Genomic DNA, 20,969 nt, shown 5'->3' with positions numbered 1-20,969 from the left:
TTGATGCAGACAGAGGTATGCAACATGGGAAACCTAAAAAAAAAATTCAGAACAAAAGGAGGTGGAAAATGGACTTCGCAAGGATTCAGGTGTTAAAGGCTATTCATGAAAGTGGACCTGGATCCCATCTATGACTCACCACCATGATAAATATATTCCCTATGCCATGAGTCCCGACTTACTACATGGCCTTTCTGTTCTAGGAATCCTGATATAAGTCAAAATAAGAAACTATATTCCTCTATTTTAACAATAGCGTTCTCCACTACATTCACACCACTGTCTTTAAACCACACACCTTACAAATAGGGACACAACTAACATTTGGCACAGAGACATAACTTTCCACCCCCTGTTTTCAATATTTTTTAATGATTAGATGTATTTAAAGGCAATAAAATGTTTTTACAGACCAATGGCAAGTGCAGTGTCGCTGGAGCAGAAGTACTGTGGCAGGATGACAATCAAGGTACACTTCTAATAACATCCCAACCACAGATAGATTGCCTTGCATTAAGGGTGGGGTTTGACATGTGCAAATCCTGTTCTTTGTGAGGTTCAAATTTTCCAGTAATAAACATTAGTTTGGTGGGGTAGTCAATAAATGAGGAAGATCCTTTGCACCATTACATTTCACCAAGAGGATGTACCAAAGTTATTTTAGAGACCGATCGGTGTCTTAGATGAGATTAAAACATACATTCAAAAAATGGCAACGTTTCCCTGAGAACATTTTCATTGGTAGAAGGAGCATGATACAAGGTGACATGTCTTGGAGAAACCGATGATACTGGCCCTATCATGTTGGTGCCTGTGTCAATTTGCAGGACTAATGCACATTTCTTTGTCATCTGGGGCACAACCAACAACCCACCTGCATCCCTGACAAACCCACATCCTCAACTTCCAGTGGCCTAGTATAGAGTAGCTGGACATGTGGACAACCTTCTGTTATGTATGGAGAGCAACCACCAAACAAAAAACCCTTTCGCTGAACCCTCTATTACTTCCTCATCTTGGGACAAAACAACAACACGTTTATATCCACCCACCTCAAAATGTAAAGAAATAGATGTTTGTACACCCTTGTAAATCAATATAACCTGCCATACACTGTTGTACTATTTCATGTGTGCCTAGTCTTGTAGGACAGTGGTGTGAGAACAATTGTACTGTCTTTTGCTTAACTTTGTGCAACATATATATATATTAACTGGCATTCTCACACACCAAGGAAAGTAGAGAAAACATATTGAAAAAGTTGGAGGACAAATTTTGTTACAAAGACCATGGGGAAACATGCAAAACGGTTTCAAAAAGTCGACAAAAAATAGTCCAAATCATGGTCCCAAAGTTTTAAGGAACATTTAAGGCACAAGAGAGAGGTTTAAAGTCTGTCAGAAAGTTAAAGTCATTCCCACAGCCCAGTGGGTGTGTGAGAGATACTGCTTTGGGTTTGCTGGTGATGTTCCTGACCATCCTTTGGCTCAAAGTTTAATGCCACAATCAACTGCTCTACTGATACATACAGTTGGGCTTTTAGGGCAGAATTGGACAACACCTGAAATACTGGTCAAACAGGGGTATTACTGGGAGCAACGGGGGCAGACAAACAGGTATAAAAGATGATAGGCCTGTAGTCCAGGAGATCAGGAGTTTGAAAGTGCACATTGCTGGTCAGCGGAGCCTCTCAGGTTGACATCAACTCCGCAATCATCAGTTTGACATCCTGAGAGTGCACCTGCTGCCAAAAAATCATCTACCTCATGGACTCCTGGAAAACAGCTATAGAAACATACTCTGGTGCTTAGAAAAACAATGTGCGAGGGTTCAGTGGTGTCTAGGTTAGAATGATCCCCTCAACCATGGTTCCTCTGTGTGTAAACGTGCAGGAAGAGGAGATGCAGTGGGGGTGAAGTTATAGGCCCTTTTGTAGTGAGGTCACTTGAATGGTGGCCACAGGGAGGCCTGCTTGTTGGACAACACAGATGTTTCATCTTCTGGGCCAAGAGGAGACCAAATATCTGAATCTTCCTGCATGCAGTGCCCTGCTATCCTTTCCACTTGATGGGCTCCGCAGTCTGTGCCCAGAGTTTTTTGGACTGAAAGCGAGTCAGTCGACAGACAAGCATGCTGTCCCTGCTGGTGGTTTGGCCCTCTTTCTTAGTGGGCGTGCTGGAGTCTTTTAGTGCCTGCCTAGCAACTAAGGTAATTTGTTATCTTGGCTGCTGGTCCAGCTGTTCCCTTCGTTTCGACTGCACTGCCAGCGGGAAAAGCAATGGCAAGAAAAGAAAAACATGGCAAATGCATGTGTCCATTGCTTCAAGTAAATGCAAATATTTTTTCATTACCATAGCAGTAAATGAGGCAATCTGAAGGACATCACACTCCCTTTCCATGCAGGTTTGTTATTACAGTTGAAGAATGTTACTTCATCATCAAAAAGCCATCTTTGTCTTTGTTCAATCCTAGCAAGTGATACATTGAATTTCTTTAGTAATGCATTCCTTGCAGCAGGGCACGGACTGCGGATGGCAGACTACGGTCCAGTGGTGTAGTTGTGTAGAGCGGCATGGAGCAGTACAGAGTGGTGGACTACTATTCGTTTGCGAGCTATGGTAGCCGCTCTGCTGCCCCGCACCCCCAGCACCTGCGGTGGTGAAGAACGTTGCCACGGGACCCACATGAGCTGCAGGTGCCTCATTGAGACTCCGTGCCTGCGGTAAGTGGCAGTGGCAAGTAGCGAGTGTCCCAGCAACAGGTGCAGCCAGCACAAGAACAGCCTCCACAGCTATTGCAGCAAGAACGTGCACACGTGGAGGAAGCTCAAATAAACCAGGGGACAGCCGGTGTTCCACATGTGCGCCCCGCTGTGTGCCCTACTGACCTGTGTTGAACATCTTCATTGCTAAAACTGAGCGCAGGAGCAACTCCTTAGTGTGTGAGTCCGTTCCCCATTTGGCAGCTTGCCAGGAATCCTCAGGAAGGCGTGGGGGGTGAGAGCGCGACCCCATTAGTGGGGGCCACTGAGTGTTGTGCCCAGGCGAGTCCGCGTAAGCGTCCCAACTAAGGGGTCGATTCTGATTTTTTTTTTTTCGTACGACTCGTATCCGTAATTTTTCCCGTACGAATCGTACATGTCCCGTCCAACCCGTGAAGTACGATTCGTACGGGAAAAATACATACGGATTGGCCCGATCCGTATGTATTCGATCACGAAAAGTTGTACGAGACGGACCCGGACACTTTTCCGTACGAAGCCTAAAAATACAGTCCGACCGTACAAGTACGATCCGGACCGGCTTTCCGATTTACCTCACAACAACATCATCGCGTATGAACACACCTAACAACAACATCATCGTGTATGTACGATGCGTACCCCAACATCGCGTATGTACGCACCCCACAACAACATCATCGCATATGTACGTGCGTACCCCATCGCGTATGTACGCACCTCACAACATCGCGTATGTACACACATTACAACAACATCATCGCGTATGTACGGTGCGTACCCCAACATCGCGTATGTACGCACCTCACAACATCATCGCGTATGTACGGTGCGTACCCCAACATCGCATATGTACACACCTCACAACATCATCGCGTATGTATGGTGCGTACCCCAACATTGCGTATGTACGCACCTTACAACAACATCGCGTATGTACTCACCGTACATAGGTAATGTAAAACAGCACAAGGAGGGTCTATTCGACTCGCACACCACAAAACACGTCTACAGTGCACAAAACATGGAAATGACTGACCTGGCCACATCCAAACAGGCAAACAGCGGGCCAAACTCACAACCACCCCTTATAACACACCCACCAAAAATTCAAACTGAGGCCCACCCACAAATGGACCAATAAAAGGGCCCACACACACAAACCATGAGCCTTTGCAACAGGCTCACTGCAGCTAGAGAGCACACACCAACAACTGCACCCATCCACCTTAACATATACACCTTCACACAACCTCCTTCACACATACCCCCCTCTTCACATTCAGACCCACAACTTCACATTCAGACCCACACACCCACAACCATCCACACCCTCACCCCACACCATGCCCACAGACAAGAATCCAAAGTTCACAAGGGAGGAGCTGGAGATCCTTGTCAATGAAGTCATCAGAGTCGAGCCACAGCTGTTTGGAACATTGGTCAGACAGACCAGCATAGCCGAAAAATAACGCCTGTGGCAGAGGATCGTCGATAGGGTGAATGCTGTTGCACCCATCAGAAGGACCAGGACTGAAAGCCAAGCCAGGAGGTACGAGGGCAGTCAAGCGAAAAATGAATGACGACTACGCCCAGAGCAACATCACTGGAGGTGGTGGGCCCCGCAGACCAGTACATTTCCATCCCTGGGAGGAGAAGGTGATGGCCCTGCTTCCGCCGGTGGCAGTACATGGACTTCAAGGAGTTCCAGAGCCTGGTGAGTACACAAGCAACTTATGTAACATGCGGGTAATGGCATCCACACCCCAACTACACAAAATGCACGCAACTACCTCCAAACACTCACTGGCCAGAACCATACTCAAAAACAACGCCAATGCCACTAACATGTGTATGCCCCATTGAGAAAGCAAGGCCATGCTATGTCCCATGCTACACGAAGCACTAACCCAAGAATGGATGTCCGGTACGCTGGCAGGGTGGGGGTCACAAAACGCATTGTTGAACTCCAAATCAGACACAATTGCCCTCATCCCATATGGGCCAGGTACATATCCATGCACCATGCTCAATGCACAGGGACTGTGAAAGCACTGACAAGATAGCTGACACTGGGCCCTGGTGTAGGCAGCACAAGGCCCTCCTGTGACCAGTGCAAACACAAACACCAAGACAACAAGGTCAGATATCTCGGACAGGAACTCACACTCACTGTCATGGCAGCATGCTCCATGGGGGGACAGCTACTTCACCTGGGAGCCCCAGTGCAAAATCACACTGCACCCACCAGCAGGCCCTGTCACACACACCCCTTACACAAGCAGACACCCCCGGGACAGGCAATGGATTTACCCACTGTCACAGAATAATAAGACCAATACATAGCCGAAGAAGCATCCAAGCCAAAAATCAACAAGTCAAAGACTCAGGAACACATATCAATCTGTCCCACGCAACATACCCATCCACAAGTGAACATTGAGGAGAATGCTAGGCACATACAACTACCTGGAGGAACAGTGCCAACTAGAATGTGTATGAAACATGGATGTTGCATGAAACATCTTTCCCATTGACTGTCTCTCACACACAGGGCAACGTGAGGAATCTCCCCCCAACAATGGGGGTGAAGAAACACAGTCCCAGGCTCGGGAGGAACCTGATCCCACCGGCAGCGACGCCTCTCAACACTCCGCGGATGACCCCGACCGACCTGGACCCTCTGCTGTCCAAGCCCCTGCAGCACCTGGTTCAGGAACATCTGTGCCAACCACCACCCCCATTCCTGCCACATCCCAGGAGACACCGAGGAGCCCTGCCCGCAGTGAACAACTGAGCCAGTCTGACCAGGAGGGACAAGGTTCGCCGGGCACCCAGGAGGAGGCAGACAACACCACCACTGCCATCCCTCAGGGTCCCGTAGACCCGGTGTGCCCACAACGGCAGGCCAGGCTCGTGTGGGCAGGGGTGGTGGGAGTGGAGGCAGGCAGAGGCGAGAACCTGACCAGCCAGCTGAAAAAAACGGTATGTCACACATACACAACATCATGGAGGCATACCGGCGTGACACCAGGGAGATCAGCCAGGTAGTTGGGACACTCACAGAGATAAAGGGGACCATCACAGAGATGAAGAACCAGCAGGCCGAGCAACACGCCAGTCAACAAGAACACCAAGGACGGATGGAGGCAAGACTGGCTGAGCTCCTGGCGGTGCAAAGGGACATAAGCCATTCACTCTGTCGGATCGCAGACAACATGGGCAACCCTCCCTGTGCCACCAGGCGAAGACCACCACCAGCCACAGGGAGAGAGTAGGAGGAGGAGGATTTGTCTGACGGAGCATCCCAAGCATCGTCAAGGCCTGCATCTGAGGGTCCCCTGAGGAAGGTGGGTCGTCCATGGAAAAGTCCGTGAGAGGCAGCGGGCCATCCACATCTCCTAGGTCACCTGGCCTGGCACCTGGCCTTCATGTGCAACAGCATCACCTCATTGACTGACATTCTCTGCCACATGGACTTGCTGGTCACAGTCTGACCAATGATGCCAAACACTGTGGTCTGGACTCTGCTACTTTCAAATGCCAAGGATCCCACCTCCCCCTGGGAACTTTGGATTCTATGGTCCCTGTATTGCACCTTTTTCTTGCACAAATCACGCCCCAGACCTATAATAAAAAAAACATTTAAATTTGATGTTGCAGTCATTTCGCATGAGTCCACAACATAAGTGTGGGATATGTCAAAGTATGTCTGAGTGTGGAACTAACTCCAGCCATCCATACATTGGGATCTGAGTCCAGTCGAGGACACACATGGGTCACAATGTATCATCAAATACACACATGGAGCCCAATACTCACCCGTGATGGCCTCAAGCTGCTGAGGGGGGGCTTGCAATACTGCTCGTACAGACCAATTTGCAAGAGTATCATGAAGGCGTAGAGGTCATGGGTCATGTAGAGGTGCCTGGGGAGGGAGTCCCAGGTCTGTTTGGCGAGGTGGGAGAACTATCTCCTGCATGCAGTTGTTCTGTGGATGTGATGAATGGTGGCCAGGGCAAGGTTGTCTGCACGGAGTTGGGCCAACGGTGTGTTGGATGACAGACGTCCAAGGTCGGTTTTGGGTCTGGGGTTGTGGACTGCCTCCTGAGTGTGGGTGAGGAGTCTGAAGGTGATCCTGCAGCAGACAGTGAGCCATTGTAGCTATCTCAGGTGGACGGTGATGTGGCTGGGGCGGGGGATGTTGAAGATGAGGTGTGCGGATGCACCCTGGATGTGGACAAGTTCTCCTGCAGTTGCTGTAGTTGACCCGGCTGGTGTCGTGGACCTGGGCGACGGTCCATCTTGCCTTGGAGTGGATCTATCTGTGGATCATTTGCAGCATGCGGAGGGTGTTGCAGCATGAGGTACAGATGGTGTTGAGTTGCATGGTAATTGTGAGCGATGAGTCCATGATGAACACCAGCTTGCGTGCGTGGCCACTGGGTGCTGGTGCGGTGCCCAGGCCGGTGGGACACAAGGAGTTGACACAGCTGTAAGGGGACAATCCTCAGATGATGACCTCAGTCCTGTCCAAGTCCAGCCTCAGGTGGCTGATGTTCAGCCATTCGTCAACGGATCTCATGCCTTCTTGAAGGTTGGATCTGGCAATGGGTGGGTCTTTGGTGAGGGTGAGGAGCAGCTGGGTGTCAATGGCATACGAAATGATGATGAGGACGTGTGCGCATGTGATGGTGGAGAGGGGGGTCATGGAGACATTGAAGATCATCACGCTGAGAGATGAGCCCTGGGGCATGGGCCAGATGACCCCAGTGTACCACATGCGTGAGGGTGGAGGCCGACTCCCTGGGCTTTGCTGGTGAGCTACTTGTTGATTTAATCCTGGGCCCTCCTCTGGATACCAGTGTTGGAGATGTGTGAGCTGACAGTGTGGTAGCACATGGTGTACAATGCAGTTGAGAGGTCAAGGGGGGTGGTCTCACCATTGTTGGGCAGGGCAAAGTTGTCATTGGTGGTGGCAATTATGACGGTTGCAGTGGTGTGATTACTGTGGAAGATGGTCTGGTGCCGGTTGCCTGGAGCTGTTTGCATGGAGGAAGTTTGTCAGTTGCTCGTTGAGTGTCTTCCTGATGACATTTGCTGGGTAGGGAAGCAGGGTGATGTTCCAGGAGTTCCTGCGGTACTGCCGTCCGTTGTTTAAGAAGGGCCTGGGTCTCTACATGCCTCCAGCTCACATGGAATGTGGCAAACTTAAAGGAGACATTCATGACGTGCTGGACGTGGGCTTCAAGGATGGGGAATGATGTGGTTGAGATGCTGTGTGGGAAGGGGCCTGATGGAGAGCCAGAGTGGATGGTGCACATGAGCCAGGTGGTGTATTTGCTGCTGACGGGAGTCCAGAACCTGAGGGGGGTTTATCCCGCGGATAATAGTGCTGTCTGCCTCTGTGTGCCAAGGCTGCCATGTATGTCCATGAGCTTGCAGTGGTAGAAAGTTGCAAGGGATTTGATCTGCCTTGCAAGGGTGGGGTGTCTTTTGGATGGAGAGCTGCTGTCAGTCCACTCACAATGCTGATGAGCTCCTTTATGTCGTGTGTTGTGGTGCCTCGGCCCTATCTGAAGGATCTCCACTTGTCCTTGCTGATGATATGGTGATGGCTGTGTGTGGCATTTTCCATGGCTGTAAGGTAACTGATGGTTCTTTGTGTTGCAAGGTTTGCACAAGAGTCCGGCTAGATCTGTAGGAGTCCAGTAGGTCTGCCTTCTCCCAGGTGGCTTAACTGTTGTTGTGCTTCACAGGAAAGTCCGTCAATGTGGCAAGATTGTTGGATCAGTTGCTGATCCAGTGTGTAAGGTTGCAGGTTGTGGCGGGGGTGTTGGTTCGAGTGTCCCACACAGCTTGTCTGTGGTGACTTACATCAAGCATCTTTGGGGGATCGGTGGCGGGGTGTGGGGCAGTGTGTTGCTTGTCTGAGACATGGATGCAAATGTTGGTGGACCAATGATGGATGGTGGTGTGGTTCTCCTCCAGCAAGAAGTTACTGGCCCCCAGCTACATGTAGCCTGTGGAGGTGAGGGCGTGCGTGCAGATGTACGTGTTGATGGCTTTGGGGATTTGTGGATGTAGGCCTGGAGAGCTGTAGATAAGAGTTACTCTGAGGGTTGCCAGGGGGTTGGTGCAAAACCGGATTTGTGACTCTGAGGGTGTACTTGTGAATAAATTGCAAGTCATCCGCCGGGATTGTTGGTGCCGTCCCTGCGGGTGATCTTGTATCCGTCAGAGATGGCCATGAAGAAGTTGTGTGCTGAGGATGCTTTTATCCAGGTTACTGTCATGAAGGTGATGTGTGGGGCTGTTGTATTGAGGAGGTAACAGAGTCCAATGGCGTGCTGGTGGACGGAGCGGGTGTGGAGTAGGAGGCACATTACCTGGTTGTTCTGACAGGGTCTGGTAGGTGGGGCAGCGCTGTGTAGGCAGTTGGAGTTGCACACTCAGCATGCAAAGGTGTTGTGTGTGCGCTTAGGGGTTGCCTGATAGCAGGCGGTTGCTTGTCTGGTTGACATTGCTTGGAGGGATGGCTGCAGCATGAGCCTGTTGTGTGATGTGGGTCATGCAAGGACCAGAGGGTCGTGCACTGTGCACGTTGCAGGCGCAGACGGTCCTGCCTTTGGCACAGCGTTGGCACAGCAGTGGCACAGACAAGCTGCTGGTTGCTTTAAGAATGGGTGGAGGGGGAAGGGAGGTGCATTTTGGGGGTGTGTGGGTTGCAGAATCAGGGCACTCGGTGGGGCGGTGCCGCAGGTGAGGCAGCAGCAGGCGGAAGGGGTGAGAAACTAGGCAAAAAGTAGCACACAAAGACAAGGAGGTCAGAAAGGCACAGTGCAACAGGTGTATGTAAAGGAAGGAGTGTCAGGTTACACATGGGTGACTCCGAGAAAATGTATGAAGAATCAACAAAAATGACGGCCTCAGGATCAGGCAACAAAATGCAGAGCTGCGCATAGGAGACACACCGTCAGCAGGCGTTAACGTCCCGTTGTGGGGAGCAACCTGCACAAATACATAAACAACCAGGTACTTCATGCACAAAAGAGATTATTAGCCATGAAGAACTGCATGCATGTTGCCGAAGTACACATACACTCATATGCTCAATCTTTGACAATTATGCCATAGATGACGCATGCAAGCTGGCAAGAGATCTGCAGTGACAGAGATGAGGCACTTTGGATTGTGCTGAACACCTTTATTGCGCAAACTCACACAAAGGGAAATACATCCATACGAACAGACTCACAGGTCAGTTGACAGAACATGTGGGACATACACTGGACCCCCCCTTCACAACACGGATGTTGTAAATCCCAATGAACTGGCACACAAGTTAAGGGGATGAGCCAAACACATCCTGCTGCACACGGAGAGGCTGCAAATCACCATAGAGCCTGTTGTTGTGATGTTCCACACTATGTCCACCCGTAGCATCAGCAATGTTTTTAGAGGCAAGGTTTACGCATATTGATGCCTTCATCAGACTCCACACTCCACTACAGATGACTGTCAAGAAGGGTGACTATCATGTCATGGGAGTGATGCTACATGTTATATGCTCCATGGTGAGAAGACATGTATGCATGGTACCACAACATGCACACAAGCAGTCCCCACACATTCCCAACCCGTACCACCACCAAAAAGCCTTGCTGCAATCCTTACCCAAACTGACATTTCCACATGTCCGTGCATGGAACACTGATTCAGCACACGTTGCAATCCTCATGAGGAATAACAGGAGGACAAAGATGACACGAGCAGACAACAAGCGCAAAAACCTGGGAATGACAGACACACAAGAAGTCACCTAAAACAAATCTCGCCGCACACATGGTCAGTTACGAAACATGAACAATGTTTGACACATGCAAATTTCAAAGAAAGTCTCTCCGCAAAACAGTGTGGCATGACATCTTCACTCGAGTGACACATCAGTACACACATCAAAATCACTTTGCATTCAGTCAGCTGGACACACACATTTCAACACATGCCACTCAATGCTACAAGCTTACACACTCATACCCAGTGACTCACCATTATGAGAAGAAGTTGCGTATGAGCTGACTCCGGATATCATCCTCTTCCTCCTCATCACTTGCCCCGTGACCAAGCCCTGGATCCTCCACGGGTGGGTGTTGCTGCTCATCAGGATCAAGGATGAGTGGCACTGCCTTCTCAACGGCCATGTTGTGCAGCATGCAGCACACAATGAAGATTTTGCAGACCTTCTCCGGTGCATATGGGAGGGACCCGCCTGTCTTGTCAAGGCACCAGAATCAGCTCTTCAGGAGGCCAAACGTCCTCTCAATCACTCGCCTGGTCTGCCCGTGTGCACTGCATTGTTGTACCTGTGATCTGCAGCTGTTCTTGGGTTGCGGAGAGGTGTCATTAGCCATGGCATGTTGGGATATCCAGAGTCCCCTACATGGAAACATCATGTAAATAAGTGGGTCAGGAGATGCCGTAAGAGCCAAAGATACCGCAACACACAGGACCAACAGAGTATACCCATTAACAAGACATGCTCGTTCGCTGTGCAGCCGCAGCATCATTTGTGGCACCCTGCTACACCTCATGATGTAGGCATCGTGTGCTGATCCTGGAAAACGTGCACAGACATGGGAAATCAGCATGTTAGCAAGACACACCACAAGCGCATTTATTGAGTGGTAATGTTTACGGTTGCGATAGGCTTGCTCCTGTGCCTATGGTGGTACCAAAGCCACATGTGTCCCATCAATGGACCCAATGACATGGGGCATCCCTCCCAGGGCATAGAAATCACCCTTGACATCTGTCAACTCCTCAGGAGTAGGAAATTTGATGAATTCATGAAGGTGCTCCAACATGGCTGCCAAAACATCACGCAGGACACGGCTGAACATTGTCTATGACATCCCACCAACATCAGTTATAGTCAATCGAAACGTACCTGTGGCAAAAGAATGTAGGGCTGCCATCACCTTCATCTTTGGGGTCAGCGCAGTAGGATACCTGTGTCTCGGTTGGAGGTGTGGTGCCAGCTTGTCGGTCAAGTCCTCAATCAACTGTTGAGTGAATCTGTAACGTCGGATGCAGGCACGTTCCCTCATGGCAGCCAAGTCTGGCATTGTTCTTGGGACAGGCGGTGCCCTGCAAGACATTGTTAGGAATTATGAAGATTGAGTCTGCCAACATCAATGTCAATGAGCATAGCACATGCTAAAATGCTACTAAACATCAGGTAACTATGGAGTCTGGCGTGTGCAGTACATTCAGGACACATATGCCAGCTTGCTGGCACTCCTATGAAAAGCCAGATACACCTGTTGATTGTCAAGTCTACATGACAGGCCCTGAAATGAGCTGGGGGCCAATCTGAGTGAACAACCAGTGATATCACCGGAGTGACACACATCCACATAGCTGCATTGGAAGGATGTCATCTCATCCAGACAGTTGACTGCAAGGCACATGCACAGGTCACATGGAATGTCAAATGTACATATGAAACACATTGCGATGAAGGGGTACACGTGACAACAAATAAACACAGCCATTGAGACGACACAGACATGTATGCCTGGGAAAATATGAAGTCCAATGCACACAGACCCTACAGCCGTGGGAATCCACATGTGGCATGGTGTGCGTAGATGTGTGCCATGCCCATCTCCACACAGACCCATGTTGGATGCATCAACAGCAGATGCAGTTGACGGAACACTAACAGCAAGCTCATGGGAACACATGACACACACCTGACATAGTAACATAGGGGCATGCTGATCGTAACATGTCAGTTGATAGAGTGTCCCTGTCCCTGGCATCAGGAGACAGGTGCTGGTGGTGATGACTGTGCCATCCCACTGGTGCTGTGCATGACACAGTTGGACTACAGACACACATGTGGCAAGTGTCAAGGTTATGTGTGCCACATAGTGCCCCATCACACATGAAATGTGTCCACAGGTCATCACACATCAATTGTGCAACTAGATGAGTGGACCTGTGCAATATCACTGGCTGACACACCTAGGGCCTGCACATGAAAGTATGCAATGACAAGTACTTGATGGACATCCTTGGGCGACTCGTAGCCCTCCATTCCTGCCGTGTGTACGGTCCGTATCACTATTGTACTGGTGCCGTAGGGGTACGTGTGAAACGCACCGTACACCCGCATTCATTGTGTGTGTACGGTCCGTATCACTGTTGTAGTGGTGCCGTACGGGTACGTGTGAAACGCACCGTACACCCGCATTCATTGCCTGTGTACGGTCCGTATCACTGTTCTACTGGTGCCATACGGGTATGTGTGAAACGCACCGTACCCACGCATTCATTGCGTGTGTACGGTCCGTATCACTAATGTAGTGGTGCCGTACGGGTACGTGTGAAGCGCACCGTACACCCGCATTCATTGCATGTGTACGGTCCGTATCACTGTTCTACTGGTGCCGTATTAGGCCCAAAATGCATGCTGGTTGTCATGGATACAGAGTTTTCATTTGTAATGTGTCCATCAGGTGTCCTGGAACAGTCAGTTGGCCAAATAATACAATGTTGCAAAGTGGTTGTTGACTTGACATGATGCTCAAAATTTGAACGATGCAAATGCGTATCATTGGTGTATGTTTAAAGTGATTGGAGTAAACATATGATGCGAATGAGTCTGACCAATCACTATGTACTCCTCTAAATGAATGCCCCTCAGCAAGAGAGATATAAGGCAGCCAGAACCCATGAGAGGGCACTTGCCTGCACAACTTTCCAGTCGACCACACTGCTGCTGTCTCTGTTTCCTCTGGACCATGTTGCCTACTGTGGAGAGGGCCCAGCCATTCACCCTAGAGGAGAATGAGGTGTTGCTGGACGTCTTCCTCCCACAGTACCCCAAGCTGTATGGGAGACCAGGGGAGCAGGTGAGTGCTGACTCCACTACCTTTCCCTATGCACCTGTTGTGTGTCCAGGTGTGACAGACATGCACAGTTGTTTAGAGTGGGTCCCAGGGGGGGGGGCACAAGCTTATGTCTCTCATGCAGAGCATGAGGTAGTTCCTGTGTGCACTCCTCACTTGCATTGTGCTTACTGTGACATTCACTGCATAGTGCATGACACATTCAGTCTTGCAAATCCTTGGTGGCTTTTTTTCCTATTGTCCTGAGGTGATTCAGTGGTCCCCCCCGGTGTGACAGATGACTGTACCCACAGATGTGTATGAGTTGAGTGGACCTGTGGTGATAGTGTCCAAATGATGGGTACGAACTCATGGACATTGATGTGTGTGAATGTTCCTTGTCATGTGGGTGAGTGTCTATGTGAAGTGTTGCACCACAGCTGCATGGAGGAGGAAACAGCTCTACCCATCTGATGTGACAAGTAAGCCGTACTGTGTGTCTGACTTGCAGAGCTAGCACGACACCTTTGACACCCCACAGGCAAGTGGCACATGTGCAGAGTGAGGGTTGTATCCGCCCGCTGTTGTGACTGACAGGCGAGTGATCTGTGTCTGGGTGTGTCTGTCTAGTCTGCTGAGGGTGCGTCAGTGGAGTGGGACATGTGACTGCTTGGCACATGCTGTCCATCTGCCTGCTGTTGCATGTGCTGCACAGTGTGTGCCATGATCAGTGAGTGTGTTGCACCCCTTATGCCACCTGTTGACTTTCAATGCCATGTAGTGCATTGGGGCTTGCGCACAGGCCAATTTCTCCTTGAGAATGATGCCATTCCTGTCAGCATCCTATGCCCTGTTCAACATATCAAAGATGTTCAAATGTGTGTCTCTATGACATGGAGCAGGTGTAGTCATGTTGTCTCACTTCGTCATCCTGACAGGTAACTGCCTACGAGAAGATGGTGATCTGGCAGGACATCGTCAGGGCCGTGAGATCGGCGGGGGATCGGAGTCGGCGTCTACCACAGGTCCGAAAACGGTGGCAGAACATCCTGTGCTGGACCCGGCGGATCGCCCGGGTCCAGCTGGGACTCGACACTCCTCGCCCCCACGGCGGGTGCCGACGGCTGACCTCCCACATGACCCGTGTCCTGGGGGTGGTCTTCCCTGACCTCGATAGGCAGTTACAGGAGAGACTGCAGCAACGAGGGGGTAGGTACATGGCTGTTTGTTGTGTTATGTGTCACCAACTTTTGGAAGTGATCTGTAGCCTGGATACACTCCCAGAGTTTATATGTGCAGTGCATTTTCTGTTCCCCAATGTCACCTGGTGCTCTTTTTCATCCCTTCCCCTCCTTGACATGTGTCCCCTGGTCTGTGTGTAATCACATTTGCACATGGTCATCTAGGGTGCCATAAAATCAAAGTGAACATTGCTTTCCGCATCATGTGGGAGGGTAGTCTGTGACATGTGTTGGTACCTTGCCTGTGCCATGACCTGTTCACTATGTTGGGGGTCCATAGTTGTTGGCACTGATGATGAGTCTCAACATAGGAGTGTGACGTTTCAACTGAACACCCTTGCAGCATGCACGACCAATGTTGTGGCCTCAGACATGATGTGCATGAGTGGGAGATATGCATAGTGCCATGACGGTTGCTCATGGTACAGTCAGCTCATTCCAGGAGCACGGAGCAGTGTGCCCACTACAATCCCCTGAGACACCCTGGCCTCCTAATCATGTGTGTCATCCAACACTGTGCACATTCTCTGTGGGTTCAGCATAGGTCTGCCTCTGTGGCATTGTTCCCTGGCCTAGTTTGTATATTTCCAATGTGTGCTACATGTGTCCACTGGACAGGGATACACCATTTGGCTTGTGCATTATCACACTGGGCAGTGCCTGTGTGGCTATTCACAACAATCTGTTGATGGTTGTTTGTCACAAATATGTGTTGCCAGCCCCACAAGGTGATGTTGTGTCAATTTAGCAATTGTCACTGTACAGTTTTGGAAACCCTGATTAAGAGGTGTCACTTCTTGATCTGTATCAATCACATTGACTCGCGTATGGGGGGGTTGTGCGGAAGAGGCCTACATGGGCACCCCTGATTTCTCCTTGCCAGGTGTGTGAGAATTGGCTGTACAAAGAATCACTGTGCAGTGCCCCTGTGATGGTGGCCAGTGCTTAATGTCCGTGCTTTGCAGCCTGTGTAACTTTTTTAACAACATGAATACTGATCATAAATTATTGGCACATGTGTGTGGTTCAGATGCAACGCAGTTTGGTCTTTGTGTGCTGACATCTGTGTGGACATTCTGGCTTGCCATGAGGGTGTCTCCACAGTACAGCTATGTTTTTTTACAACGCAATTGCAGGCCCATTAGCTTATGCATTGTCCTGGGTTTGGACATGTGTGCCACTCTACATGACAGGCAGTGGGTCATATGTGTAGCCAACTGTGTCATCAGGTAACGGATGGCCATGTGACAACTGACATAATTCAAGTTGTTAGTCAAAAATGGTTGTACCTTGGCACTCCCAGCAATTGTCGACAGTTCTTCATGTTTTAAATGTGGTAATTTGATGATTTGTGTTAAGAACACTAATGTGCCTGCATAACAGATGTCTCCCAAGGAAGTGCACACCAAATGACATTTCCACTTTCATGGAACACGCTGGCACCTTTTCAAAGAAGCCACTGTTAGAATTAAATGGTGTTGAAGATTCTCCATATACATGTTCCCACAGTGGTCTTGATTTTGTGAAACTCCTTTGTTGTTGGTGATACAAACTAACATGTGTCAAGACATCAAGACCTCCGTGGGCCCATGTATATGTACTTTCTGCAACACCATTTATTTCTAACAGTGGCTTCTTTGAAAAAGGTGCCAGCTTCTTCAATGACAGTGTAAATGTAGTTTTGTGTGCACTTCCTTGGGAGACATCTTTCATGCAGGCACATGAGTGTTCTTTTCACGAAATGGCGAATTGCCACATTCAAAACATGTCGATTGTGTAAAGTATTGTGAGTCCCAAGGTAACAACATTTTTCCGTTTTGTGTTCCAAAGTACTTACAGGTCTCTGAGTGTGGTGACACCTTGAGTAGTGAGGTGTGTTAGTTTACGATGGGTGCACCACTACTGTTTCTTTCAGGGTAAACAAGAGGTGGCATGACTTCATTGTATTGCTGTGCTCACCTGTTCACAGACACTAGCTTCTCAGTGTATTTCTCATTGAAGTTGTGGCTTGGTGTGTTCTTTTTTTCCTTGTGTCCAAGTGGCATAGTAGGTCTACCAACTGGGCAGTACAGGGCTTACATATGTGTGGAGTAATCTAGCTGTTACTCATGATGCATTGCCTGATATGCACTGTGACCTATTGTTTTTGTGCTCATGTGTCAGATGTATACAGGTGACTGATGCATTTCTGTTTCTTCTCCTTGCCCACAGCATCATCATCGGAAATCGAAGAAGACACCTGCACGGACCTGGAGGAGGGACCCAGCGACAGTGCCACCAGTGCTGTAGAGTCAGAAGGAGGCAGTGGCACGGAGGGCGAGGGGAGTCAGTCCGGGGACCTGTCTGGAGGCGATACCAGCTATGACGCCGACGGGTCCGACGCTGACCTCCTCGAGGAGGCGGAGGCTGCAACATCACCTGGCAGCATCCCCACATCTGTCCCCGCCTCCTCCGTTACCATCTCCGCCCTCCCAGTTGCTCCCGTCCCTTCTGTCCGTGCAGAGGCCCATCATGTCTCCTTCGGCCCAGGCACCGCACCCCCTGCCCCTGTCACCCCTGCTGCCCTCAGTGAAGAGTCTGTGGACATACTGCGGCAGTTGCAGGTTGGGCAGGCATCGGTGCTGAATGTCCTCCATGGCCACACTAAACTGCTTACACAGATGGTGTCGTTCATGGAGGGCATGTCAGCAACGATGTCTGACCAATGCAGGATTCTGCGGTCCATGGACTCTTCCCTGACGGCAGCAGTTACTCTCCTGCAGCGCTCCGTCCCCCCTCTACCCCGGACCCATCCACACTTCCCTCTCCCATACCTGTCCAATGCACACCCAGACAGTCACGATCAGTCCTCACAACCCTGTCCCTCCAAAACCACTCCCCTTGGCTCCCCTGACAAACGCTCACCCAAGGAGCTCTTTCTGGGTGGGCTGGACCTCGCCCTCGCTGAGCCAACACCCCACAAGCGGGTGAGGAAGTCCCCGGGCACGGGAGTTGAGTCCCCCACCACATCAACCCCCTCCCCCAGGAGCGCTGCACCCCATCCCTCGCCCACCACACCCTCCCTTGACCCAGGGGAATCCTCAGGTGCAGGGGTTCGGATGGAGGTACTGTCAGCGGTGTGCAGCGCTGAGTTCACCTCCACCTTCGGCGCTGCCCCACCCCCTGTGGTAGAGACGTCCACCCCTGCACCCACCACACCTACCCTTCCCCCTCCTGTCCCTGCGGTGCCTGGTACTGCCACAGATGATGCCCCCCCCGTCCGACGAACCTGGAGGTTCATTTGTGCAGGCAAGCTAGGGGTAGATGCAGTCCCCTACATCCCCCCTTGGACTTTCCGTATGGACTAGCCATTGGCCTCTGTAAATAGTCTATTTTTTGTTATGCTGAATAAAGCCTTTATTTTTACTTTCAATACTATTGCATTTCAGGTACTTGATGTTGGTGCTGAGGCTCCTGGAGTTGGTGTTCTGGTAATGTGTTAGGGTTCTGAGAAATGTTTTTGTATGATGGTCATGAGGTGGACCATGGTATCTGTGTGCCTTCACAATGTCTCTGCAAAGAATTGTTGGTAGAGTGTGTTCATTTTGTTTTGAGACATTGTCCCAAGGAGTGTTCCTTTCTCTGTGGCACCTGACATCTTCCCTGCAAACAGTTGCACTATTGATGTGCTGACCTGTGTCAACATGTCCTTTGTTGGTGACGGATCCCTTCAACAATGGCCATCCCTGCTCACCGATGTCTCCTGCTGAATCGTCTGTGCCATCCTTGCTAGTCACTGTACTTGTGTTTTGAGTATGCCGAAATGCCTTCAGGGACAAATTCACCCTTTTCAGCACTATGCATGTGTGTAATCACAGCCTACCACACAAATGGTACTTGTTATGCAGGGTATTTGGGCACGTGACTCACAATTGTGGGCATTGCACCTAGGGGACTTCCACCCTATTTCTTCCATGAGAGACAACATCTTGGTGGCTGGACCAGCACCTGGACATTCCTATCAGTCCTAGGATGTGCGTGACAGTGTTTGTTCCCTTTGGCTATCTTAGTTTTGTAGGCAGTTACATGACTATACAGTCCTGTGGCATGATATCAGGGTGTGTATTGTGCTGCATCCGCCATGGATGGGTATGCATGTGTTACTTGTCCTCACACCCACATGTGGTGTGTCATGCAGTGGGTGAAAGACATCCATCCTCCTGGGAGTGGGACACTGCTGTCAGTGATGTGTTGTTATGGCACTGTCATCATAGTCCAAAGTTAGGGATGCGTACATACCACCATGTAGGTGTGGTCATCTGATAATGATATACACACCCCCATATCTATGTCCACTGCTGGGAGTCACTGCACCCACCCCCATGTCTCTGTCCACTGCTGGGAGTCATATGCACCCACCCCTCGTAGTGCATGCCACTGCTGGTAGCCATATGCACCCGCCCCCATGTCTCTGTCCACTGCTGGTAGTCATATGCACCCACCCCCATGTCTCTGTCCACTGCTGGGAGTCCTCTGCACCCACCACCATGTCTCTGTCCACTGCTGGGAGTCATATGCACCCACCCCAATGTCTCTGTCCACTGCTGGGAGTCCTCTGCACCCACCCCTCATATTGCATGCCACTGCTGGTAGTCATATGCACCCACCCCCATGTCTCTGTCCACTGCTGGTTGTCATATGCACCCCCCCATGTCTCTGTCCACTGCTGGGAGTCCTCTGCACCCACCCCCATGTCTCTGTCCACTGCTGGGAGTCATATGCGCCCACCCCCATGTCTCTATCCACTGCTGGGAGTACTCTGCACCCACCCCTCATATTGCAGGCCACTGCTGGTAGTCATATGCACCCACCCCCATGTCTCTGTCCACTGCTGGTTGTCATATGCACCCACCCCCATGTCTCTGTCCACTGCTGGGAGTCCTCTGCACCCGCCCCCATGTCTCTGTCCACTGCTGGGAGTCCTCTGCACCCACCCCCATATGTCTGGACACTGCTGGGAGTCATATGCACCCACCCCATGTCTCTGTCCACTGCTGGGAGTCCTCTGCACCCACCCCCATATGTCTGGACACTGCTGGGAGTCCTCTGCACCCACCCCCATGTCCCTGTCCACTGCTGGGAGTCCTCTGCACCCACCCCCATGTCTCTGTCCACTGCTGGGAGTACTCTGCACCCACCCCCATATGTCTGGACACTGCTGGGAGTCATATGCACCCACCCCCATGTCTCTGTCCACTGCTGGGAGTCCTCTGCACCCACCCCCATATGTCTGGACACTGCTGGGAGTCCTCTGCACCCACACCCATGTCCCTGTCCACTGCTGGGAGTCCTCTGCACCCACCCCCATATGTCTGGACACTGCTGGTATTCATCTGTACCCACCCCTATATGTTTTTCCACTGCTGGTATTCCTCTGCACCCACCCCCATATGTCTGGACACTACTGGGAGTCATATGCACCCACCCCATGTCTCTGTCCACTGCTGGGAGTCCTCTGCACCCACCCCCATATGTCTGGACACTGCTGGGAGTCCTCTGCACCCACCCCCATGTCCCTGTCCACTGCTGGGAGTCCTCTGCACCCACCCCCATGTCTCTGTCCACTGCTGGGAGTCCTCTGCACCCACCCCCATATGTCTGGACACTGCTGGGAGTCATATGCACCCACCCCCATGTCTCTGTCCACTGCTGGGAGTCCTCTGCACCCACCCCCATATGTCTAAACACTGCTGGGAGTCCTCTGCACCCACGCCCATGTCCCTGTCCACTGCTGGGAGTCCTCTGCACCCACCCCCATATGTCTGGACACTGCTGGTATTCATCTGTACCCACCCCTATATGTTTGTCCACTGCTGGTATTCATCTGCAGCCACCCCCATATGGCTGGACCCTGCAGGTATTCATCTACAGCCACCCCTATATGGCTGAGCACTGCTGGGAGTCCTCTGCACCCACCCCTCATATTGCAGGCCACTGCTGGGAGTCATATGCACCCACCCCCATGTCTCTGTCCACTGCTGGGAGTCCTCTGCACCCACCCCCATATGTCTTGACACTGCTGGGAGTCCTCTGCACCCACCCCCATGTCCC

This window comes from Triturus cristatus, chromosome 4_1 (assembly GCF_964204655.1).
Source record: "Triturus cristatus chromosome 4_1, aTriCri1.1, whole genome shotgun sequence".
Classification (NCBI taxonomy): Eukaryota; Metazoa; Chordata; class Amphibia; order Caudata; family Salamandridae; genus Triturus; species Triturus cristatus.
Note: the sequence above shows the minus strand (reverse complement) of the source record.